The 10,632-nt window shown below is 36.4% G+C and overlaps 1 protein-coding gene across 8 annotated transcripts in view; it reads left to right on the top strand.

The window, feature by feature from the left end:
• Positions 1-10,632, top strand: part of LOC117177559 (SH3 and multiple ankyrin repeat domains protein 3) — a 542,967-nt gene that overhangs the window by 56,751 nt on the left and 475,584 nt on the right. The window contains exons 1-2 of one of the 8 annotated variants that reach the window (XM_033368365.1): positions 8,970-9,087; positions 9,164-9,414. The exons of the other annotated variants lie outside the window; for them this stretch is intronic. The gene's annotated coding sequence lies outside the window, so the exon portion shown is untranslated. Of the gene's footprint in view, positions 1-8,969; positions 9,088-9,163; positions 9,415-10,632 lie in introns of those variants that run through there. 8 annotated transcript variants of the gene reach the window in all.

The raw sequence follows: 10,632 nt of genomic DNA, 5'->3' as shown, positions 1-10,632 counted from the left end.
TAATTTGGATTTTTAATAGAAGCCCGCCATAGATTAAGTTTAACCTTTTGCAATGCAACAAAAATAATTTCAATTGATGCATTATTTTGGGAGTGGTTTTGCATATATTGATTGCAGGAAGTTACCGTTTCACCTTCAGGTGGACAGATAATTATTCCTGCAAGTATATTAATAATTCTTTATTAGTATTTGTGATAGCCTCGACGTTTGTGGAATTTCTCAGTCCCCTGGCGTCCGTTCCCTGTCACAGAATGAGGCAGGGGACTGATGGAACTCCAGGGGACTGACAAAATTATAATTTCCAAAGGACCTGATGATTAACAATGCATCCTATAAATAAAAAACAATTAAACAAGGGAGGAAATCTTACAAAGAAAGAGACAATAGCCATCAATAGCTATCAGAATCTGCTGAATGATATGTGCTGTGATCGATACAGTAAACACTGCTTATCCAGACTGGGTCAAAAGTGTAACAACAAAACTCCTACTAACAAAAAATTTGACAATAAACCCTCGCATTTCCAAAATTGGATGGCTCAAAAACAAGAGTTCATAGACCCCAAATCTAAAACACCACGTCAATTAACAAAATGTCTGAAAAAGACGTTGATCGTCCAGCCACGTCAACTCATAGAAAAACTGAAAGAGGATTATATACATATTTGTTTCGTGAATGAAACATTGTCCACCCGTTTAATGTAATAAATACTCTAACGAAAAACATTCCTACTGATGATGCTTTAATACACATGAATTTTTCTCAAAACTATGCCGGCAAATGCATCTCAAGATATTCAACCCGTTCATTTTCGAGGTTATGTCGTTCAAATTATTGTTCATACTGTTGTAGTCTACTTAAAGAATATGACTAAGTCGTATAGCACAACATTCTTAAACACATCTCATTCACCAAATGCTATTTAGACACATTTGCTACCCATTTTGAAAGCATTGCCCCCGATATCACGTGCCTTCACTTTTCAAGCACCGGACCCGTAGCCCAATGTCGCAACAAACCATGTTTCATATACTGGCTACAAAGCTGTCAAAACAACTTCCAAATATAAAAAAAATGTTGCTACAGGAGGTTACGTCGATAAATAATCTATGGAAAAATTGGTCAAACCGAGTCAGGAAAAGTGTTCTGGAATTATTATAAGCACTGTTGACCATGAAGCCATTACGACAATGAGAAGTATTTAACGCAAATACTTTCAATGGCACCCCTCAAAGTGCATCAAATAACTGGAAAAGTTCGTTTATCATTACTAACAATGAGAAGTTTGAGCTGTTTCTGCGATTCTGATAGTGCGAACATTTCGAAATAGGACGCTTGACATATCAAGAGAACATCAAACTCACAGTCGAATATGTTTTCACAGATTTTGAATATGAAAATGGAAAAGAATCTACGAATAGTTATGTAACTTCTAAACAAATGATTAGGTTGGATCACAAGGATGTCACTCACGTAGCTAAGGAAGAAGTTGTAGAGAAGTTACCTAGCACCAACTTGTTAATAAAAGGGGATAGAGTATTTTATAAATTAAGGTTCCCTATAAATATGTTTGAGAAATAAATTAAGGTAAGATTTATTAGGCAATTAATGTTCCTTTACAAAAAATGTGACTGATATTATGTAGACTAATAACACAGGCCGACAAATTTTGACAAAAGTCAAAAACCAGAAAGCAGACCAAACATTTCCAAAGGATTTGGTGCGCTGAATTCGAATCCGAACTCAAAATTGCTCCTGTATGTCAGGTTTTCAAGATATCCTAACCTAAAAGTGCAAAAAAAACGCGTTTTTAGCTGTTTTTGAGGTTATGTAACTGTACAAGAAAAATGTCTACCACAAAGCTAATATGGAATTTGAAAGTTCTAATCTTCCACTTTCAGACCTACTTGGATTTATTAGGATATCTTTATTTTTCACCAAAATCTTGTAATTTGAAATTTTTTATTTGAGCGTTTTAACCCATTAACGCTGAAATGTTCAGATTTTAACAACGCATTCTCTATTGCTGACGGTACGATATTCTTTCTTCAAAATATGATTTATGGGGTTTTCGAGGGTGCCCTTTCTATTTCCGGTGTCAGTTTTTTGTTATAAACCCTAGAAGATCCAATATGGCGGCCACAATTTAGGGCTTTAGAAAAGAACAAATGTCCCGCACAAAATACCATCAAAAAAGCGTACAGTCGTTTGGAACCAAACTTTACACGTTGATAAAACAATCAAAAATATGGAACCCGTGTTTTTTCATTTCTGCGGAAGCCGTTTCATAGGGGTACAAACCACCCGTAACAAGCCACAAGCATGCTAACCCACCTGACTCTGGGAACAATAAATTTAGTCGCATATTTTTCTTGGAATAATGAAGTTCCATGCCATAAGTGGGTTACCCCAACTACCTGCTAATCCACCTAAACCCACAAATCACCCCTACCAAATCATAAGCAGGCTAACCCACCTAACCCTGGGAGCAGCGAATTTAGTCGTTTACGAAATAATTGAATTCCACACTAAATGTGGGGTAACCTTGAAATTAAATTTCTCAATTTAGCATATTAACCCATTAACGCCGAAATGGTATGCCATTGTCCCTTGAAAATGTTATCTGAGGGGTTTTCGGGGGTTCCTTTTCGATTGGCTCAGTTTTTTGGTATAACTCCTAGAAGATCGAATATGGAAAACAGTTAGAGCTTTAAAAAAACAACAAATTTTACTATTATGATTCATTTAATATTGTAAATTTACTTAGGAATTTCCAGCTTACTAAGGCAAGACTCAATATTTTCCAGCCACTTAAGGCTGGACTTGGGATTGTCCAGCTGCGCATGAAAGTACATAATATTTTCCAGCCAATTAAGGCAAGACTTTAGATTGCGCAGCCAATTATGGCAAGCCTTTGGATTTCCCAGCCAATAAAGGCAAGACTTTTTATCGTACAGTCAGTCAAGATAAGACTTTGAATCATCCAGCCAGGCAAGGAAAGACTTACGATTGCCCAGCCAGTTAAGGCAAGACTTGGGATTGTCCAGCTAAGCAAGGAAGTACTTAATATTTTCCAGTCAATTGAGGCAAGACTTTAGGTTGCCCAACCAATCAATGAAAGACTTAGGATTGCCCATTCAATTAAGGCAAGACTTGGGATTGTCTAGCTATGCAAGGAAGCACTTAATATTTTCCAGCTAATTAAGGCAAGACTTTAGATTTCCCAGCCAATCAAGGAAAAACCTTTATATTGTCCAGCCAATCAAGGAAAGACTTTGAATTGCCCAGACAATAAAGGCAAGACTTTGTATCACCCATACAGTCAAGGCAAGACTTTGAATCGCCCAGTCAGTCAAGACAAGACTTTGAATCTTCCAGCCAGTCAAGGCAAGACTTACGATTGCCCATTCAGTTAAGGCAAGACTTTGGATTGTCCAGCTAAGTAAGGAAGTACTTAATATTTTCCAATCAATTGAGGTAAGACTTTAGATTGCCCAGCCAGTCAAGGAAAGACTTACGATTCCCCATTCAGTTAAGACAAGACTTGGAATTGTCCAGCTACGCAAGGAAGTACTTAATATTTTCCAGACAATTAAGGCAAGTCTTTAGATTGCCCAGCCAATCAAAGAAAGACTTTCGATTGCCCAGTCAATCAAAGAAAGACTTTGAATTTCCCAGCCATGAACGCAAGAATTTGTATCATCCAGCCAGTCAAGGCAAGACTTTGAATCGCCCAGTCAGTCAAGGCAAGACTTACGATTGTATGTCCAATGAAGGTGAAAGTAATTGCTTGTTTTCTTATGGAAACGTTCGCGCTTCATGTCAAACGATCGTTGAAGAGACTTTCGTTTATGACTAGTAGGGTCATTATCATTTCTTTGCAAAGACCAGCAATAGTCGGCCATCATTCTTACATTGCATCGACCTTGATAATGTTGCTCTTTTTTATGAAAGTCTTGATGAAAGCGTTCGCCCATTTCTTCATGAATGCTCCAACATTTTCTGAGAAATAATCCAAATGAGGTTTGAGAAAATTTAATTGCATATTCATAAAACAACCTGATCTTTTAAAATTCTTTAACATACTAGATACAATAGTTTTAAACTTTGGATCTCGATTGTTCCCTAAAAATTTCTGTACAACATCTTTGAAATTAAACCATACATCCTTTTCAATAGATGTAATGGTTTTGATGAAGTCATCATCTTTGATAAGTTTTCTTATATCAAGCCCAACAAAAATAACTTCCTTAACTTTGGCATCACTTAAATGCGGAAATGTAGATCTGATATCATTGAAACATTCTCCCTCGGTGCATAAGGCTTTCACAAATTGCTTCATTAACCCTAATTTTATATGGAGTGGTGGCAATAATACTTTCTTTCTGTCAACAAGACTTTCATAAATAACATTATACTGGCCAACTGTCCACTCTAATCTGTCTGGCCGTTTCTCCGTTATCCAATGTTCATCCCTTGCACGACTGTCCCAAAGGCAAATAAAACAAGGGTATTTAATTTTTCCTGATTGTAAACCTATTATAAGATTTATCATTTTGAAGTCACCACAAATAAGCCAATTGTGGACATTGTATTTGTATTTTATTTTTATCAGGAGTAATTGGAAAGTATCATAAGATTCTTTCAGTGTAGTTGAGTGACCTACTGGAATTGCAGCGTACTTATTTCCATTATGTAATAGTACAGCTTTCAGACTTTCTGTAGACGAATCTATGAAAAGACGCCAATCCTCTGTCGTATATAAGTTTATTTTATATGAATTAATGAGTCCTTTGATATCATTACAATACACAATCACACTGTCCATTGAAAAGTGCTTGATAAACTTTTCTTCTGTATTTCTGTAAACAGTTACTCTAGTGCCAGGTAACAATAGTTTCCTCTCTTTGAGTCTTGGAGCGCAAAGCTCAGCTTTATCTTTTGGAAGATCAAGGTCACGTATAAAATCGTCTAATCCGTCTTGGTCAAAAAATTTAGGACTTTCATCATCTGATTCTTCCCAAGAAGAATCTTCAGTTTTTTATGATCGTCAGTATCCATTGTTTCGTGAGTTGATCGGTCACTTTTGTTTTCAGAGTGATTTCTAATACCAGTCTTGGCTGGTGTAACACTTTTTACATCAAGGTAAACGATCTTCTCCAAATACTTTTTAGAAAAACCTCCTGTTTTGCATAAGCAAAAGTAACAATCAGTATCATGATCGTTGGGCTCACGCCAAACAGGTGGTTGAATAACAGTATGCGTCTTGGTACTTTCATCTTCCCAATTTGACAAATTTAATCTACAAGCATGACAAATTGAGGTTGGTACCCACGGTTTATCCAAATTTTTCATTGAAGTTCCGTAACAGTTGAAATATGACATTTTTTTTCGTATAATGAACAGTAACGTGGAAATTCTAAAACTCACTATATACAAAAATCACGATCGACACGAAATCTAACCGATAGATAGATTTCAAATACAAAAAGAATTTTATTACCTACGCATCCAACCGTTAGCCCGCCACTCAAACGTGATCTCTAACACGGAAAGATTTGTAGCAAAAAACGAATTTCATCACCTACGCATAACACGTCATAAAAGCGTCGCCAGCTGAGTGAGCCAGCTAGAGGTCGAAGACTGTCTGCGCCGTAGAACGGCGCGCACATACAGCGAATGTGACCATTAGAATGCACACAGAGTGCGTAGTAGCATTCCGCGCAGTCCGTCTTCTTTTCTCTTATCAATGTGCGAAGTTTGGTTCCAAACGACTGCACGCTTTTTTGTTGGTATTTTGTGCCCTAAATTGTGGCCGCCATATTGGATCTTCTAGGGGTTATAACAAAAAACTGACACCGGCAATAGAAAGGGCACCCTCGAAAACCCCAGAGATAATATTTTAAAGAAAAAATATCGTACCGTCAGCAATAGAGTATGCGTTGTATAAATCTGAACACCTCAGCGTTAATGGGTTAAAACGCTAAAATAAAAAATTTCCAATTACAATATTTTGGTGAAAAATAAAGATATCCTAATAAACCCAAGTAGTTTTGAAAGGGGAACATTAATACTTTCAAATTCCATATTAGCTTTTGTGATAGACATTTTTCTTGTTCGGTTACATAACCTCAAAAACAGCTATAAACGCGTTTTTTGCACCTTTAGGTTAGGATATCTTGAAAACCTGACGTACAGGAGCAATTTCAAGCTCGGATTCAAGTTCAGCGCATCAAAATCCTTCGGAAATGTTAGGTCTGGTCTCTGGCTTTAAAATTTGCCGGCCTGTGTAATTATTCTAAAGAGTTTGTATTATTATGTGTCCAAAATGTACGTAGTTCGAACTTTTACATACTTAAAGTAGGAATGCTAATTTTCTACTCCTTCTTATTACAAGAGATTTTTCTAACATAAAAACAATGAAAATAGTTAATCAGTAATAACATGTAGTTTTCACTTCAGAAAGACAGTCCCTTGGTGCATGCGTCAGTCCACTGTCGCAACTTTTTACAAAATCGTTAATAAATCCCAAGCTACTGCAAAAGTTATGCGGCCGTTTACAGTTTACGTTCAAACAAAACATTATCTCCACCTTAGACCAGCTCTTTTTTTTATTTGAAAAAAATGCCCGAACAGTTTTGTACAGGCCAATTTCCCAATAGTGGGTAGTACCCATCTACGTGGTTCAGTGGTTAATTTTTAACTTTAAGGGTTGGAGCTCAAAAATCAGATACTCTACTAACACTGTTTAGGGGATTTTTTGTGGATTTTAAGAGCCGAAACAAATCCCAACATTCTTGGGGAATTGAATTTTTATTATTCTGTGATTTTAGTAAGTTGAGATGCGAGGTTAATTTAAGCTAGCACCTCCACGATAAGATTGATTTTCGGGAAAAATAAAGGAGCCAATACATTTTATTATGTTTCTAAAAAGGCTACATGTATCTCATTGATTGAAAAATAACCAAATAAATTTCGAAGATTTCCGTGGTAGAAACAGGGTCGCAAAAGTTTACCATGAGGTATCTCGACAATCGCAATAGGGATAGAGCCGACATTAAAGAGAAACTGAAAAAACCGTATAAGTGTGTCTGTATGCCAAAGGCTTCACAAGGATGGCCATTCACATGGAATAAGTGTCATTAATTGTAAAGGTGATGTAGAATAAAAGAAACACAGTTTCAAGAATACATGTATTAGGATGATTTTTTTAACATTTGAAGCGAAAAATCCATACAAGTTGATATTTGAGGAATTTTATAACATTTTGTGCATGTTTTTGAAGATTCTAGTACATATATGTCATATACAGCGTGGAAGTTTCAGATATGTAGATTGAGACTAAGAATCCCAGAAAACATAGAAAAATTTGAATAAATATATAATCATTTCGCTGCAGTTAAATAATCTAGCGTATGTGTAGTAACTTAGCGTAAAAAATTCTACTTTAAACTATTATTGAAATTTTACCTTGGCGTTCATACACAAAATACGTGGTACGTTCCGGTTTGGGGGGGCGGGGGGATCCGCCAAAGTATCATTCTCCATGTTAAGAAGAACATGCGAGGCATATAATACATCAAAATAATTTCAGTGCCTTCAAAATAATCCAAGTGAATTCGAAAGAATTTAATCCTTTAAGACACAATGAAAACTTTAGATCCCAAAAATGCGTTTAAACCCAATAATTTGGATCTGAAAGGCTTAAGGGAATTCAAAAGTATTCAAGTGACTTCACAATTTAGAAAAATGTAAGTAAATTTAAGTGCATTCAAAAAAATTAAAAAGAATTAAATTTAAATCAAAACAACTGAAGTGAATTCTGAAGAATAAAAAAAAAGTGTTTTCAAAATACTTCAGAATCAATTGTGCATCTTAATTCAGTTCTATTTTCACGTGCATTCCAAAGAATTCTGAGGCATTGAAGCCCATTTGTAGGAATAGTGACGAATAGGGGCATATGGTCTGATAAATTCTATTAATTTCAGACTTAATATAGGTTGAAGAACAACAGGTACGTGGTACTTTCGAAATTTTCAATTTGAAAAAACCGTTTTGCGATAAAATATTATATTGTGCTACATGTGCGAAAAGAAGGCAGTTCTATACGCATGTAAAGTTTGCTGTACACGCCAAAGGCGAATCGAAAGATAGTTGTGTGTGAGTCGGAGACGAGTCGTAAATGACACGAAGATGAGCCAACTTCACGTGAGTGTAAATGCCTACTCTCTGCCACTGTTGGACACAATATTTTTTGTGACAAATGCAAGGACTTTTTGATTTAAGAAACAATAAAAAAGAAACTTGCCGGAAATAGTTTGGTACTATAAATTGTGAGAAATTTCAGATAAATTGACAAATTTAAGGTATTAAAAGCTCCTAGAGAAATCCAATAATTTTCGGAAGGCAGGTTGTTGCGTCTCAGAGAAGGTCTAGAATCAGATCCGTTAACGTCAATATGTGTGTGTGTGCTTGACTTCATACGCACGATGTTGCCAACTGTGCGAGTAGTTTTATTATTTCGCATCTTCAGTTTTCCGACTGCGGCAGTTGGTAACAAGGAGGGTATGACTTGAAGTACGGACATGCGTTAGAACTTCGACGTTTACGAATCTCATTATCGACCTTACCTGACACAAGGGCTAAGAAATAGTGGAGTGACATTTGACTCTCGTTCAATTCTGATTTTGTTTAAGCGGCTCTGCAGGTGTGCGACGCACATAGAAGATCGCACCCGCACGCACTGATACTGATGCAAACATTCACCCTATGTTGTACACTGTAGAGTAACTTTTCAGCGCAGCAATCAGCTCGATATACAACATACATCCAAACGATCACAGCTCTCGTATACGCAGCACACAGAGCAACGAGCCCTTGGCGGGTGGTGACTACCCCTCGTTGAAAGGCGAACGGGGGTGGTTCTCGGTCGATCTCTTGTCGTTGCCAGGTAACCACATCCTCTGCCACCCCACCCAGGCTTGAACCACCCAAAAGCCGGCACTGGTGGCGCCACGTAGGACCTTCCAGTAACAGGATGCACCCCATGGTGAACTGATTAAGGCTCCAAATTCTTGCCGTTTCTCAGTTCGTGTTGTTATTGTTGTTCTTATTACCGATTTACAAGTATGCAATCGACTAGTGCGTGTGCTTTCTATTCCAGATTTATAGAGTGAGCCGTTCAAGTTACCCGGTTCAATATATTTTTCCTCGCCAGTGTATATGAGAAATAGTGACTTGCGGATGTGCTCAGAGTTTCAGGAGGAAATACTCGCTCCGTGCCTTACCTTTCGCTGGACCGTCATGCGAAACCGATGGGAGAATTGCCTGCTGTGAACGACCACAGAGATCTGCACCTATTTTGTTATGGTGTCGATTATCGTGAGTTCATGCGATCACGTCATCGGCTAAGGGGTAAGTCGACCATCGCATGATGTATGATGTATCGGTACTTTCCTCCTTCCCCGTTCTTTAATTTTTCTAGCCTCGTAGGAATGCAATACATGTGAAGCGAGAAAATTAATCGTTATCCACTTCAGAATCGAATTAGTATAGAAATTACTCTGACTATCGAGATTCCGTGTTCAGTAGAATGAGAGATTGGTAGCGAGATAAAATAACTTGTTCAGGTCTTAAAATGAGATCTATTTCTAATTAGTTTTTTTTTCAGCCTTGATTGAGTTTAATTTATGTATCGTATCACTTTCGTTTCAGAATATATCCTTTACACATGAGTCTCTTTCCCTTGCTTCTGGAAGTATGAAATTGTCATTAATTTAACATAGGTACACTGTAAAAAGAAGATTACTTTCAGACCTAATATGGCTTGACATTAAAACCTAGATAAACGAAGACACCACTGAAGTTATTTTAGTATAACTTTCGATCAACGCTTGAACTTAAATGATAATTTCAAGTTGAACTCAAGAACCGTACAAGTATGGCGCAGTCGTGTTAATCCTTACTTTCTAGTCTACAAACTTAAAACAGGTTAAAAGCAGGCATGTTTCAGAGTGTATACTGGAAAAAATTCTTAATTTGCCTACAGTGTCGTTGAAATTTCTTCCATATCACTGTTTTGTGATAGTCTAGGATGAAAATTACGAATACATAATTCCTATCGTTTAAAGCTTAAGATCAATATAATGAATTTCGCATTCATAATAATTTGAAAGGACATTGTTTAAACAAACGTAAACTTTAAAAAACAAATTGCGCAAAAAAATTGTACAAAATGGCTTAATAACAATTATATTATTTAAAAAAAATATTTTTTAACACAGGAATACTCAATAAAATCAATTTGTGAAAAATGATTGCATAAAAAGAGTGTTTCGATTTTGTCTAAAATGTGGAATTTTTCTACACTTTGTTCAACACTATTGTATCAAATGTATAAATTAAATTTATTTCGGCACCTCGAGCTGGCACTGCTTATTCAGATATTGCAAATTAATTTACAAATTTTATTTTTCGTGATTACTTTAATATTTGATCCTTATTTTTCACTAATTTTTACTCTCAGCTACCATAAAAAATGTACAGTCTGTCAAGTTAAAGCGTGGGTGGCTTTACTCGCAGTCGGTAAGGTGTATCGACATGATTTTGGTGTCAAAATATTAAGAAGAGCTC

This window comes from Belonocnema kinseyi, chromosome 7, assembly GCF_010883055.1.
Source record: "Belonocnema kinseyi isolate 2016_QV_RU_SX_M_011 chromosome 7, B_treatae_v1, whole genome shotgun sequence".
In the NCBI taxonomy this organism is placed as follows: Eukaryota; Metazoa; Arthropoda; class Insecta; order Hymenoptera; family Cynipidae; genus Belonocnema; species Belonocnema kinseyi.
This window is presented reverse-complemented; position numbering and strand designations above follow the sequence as displayed.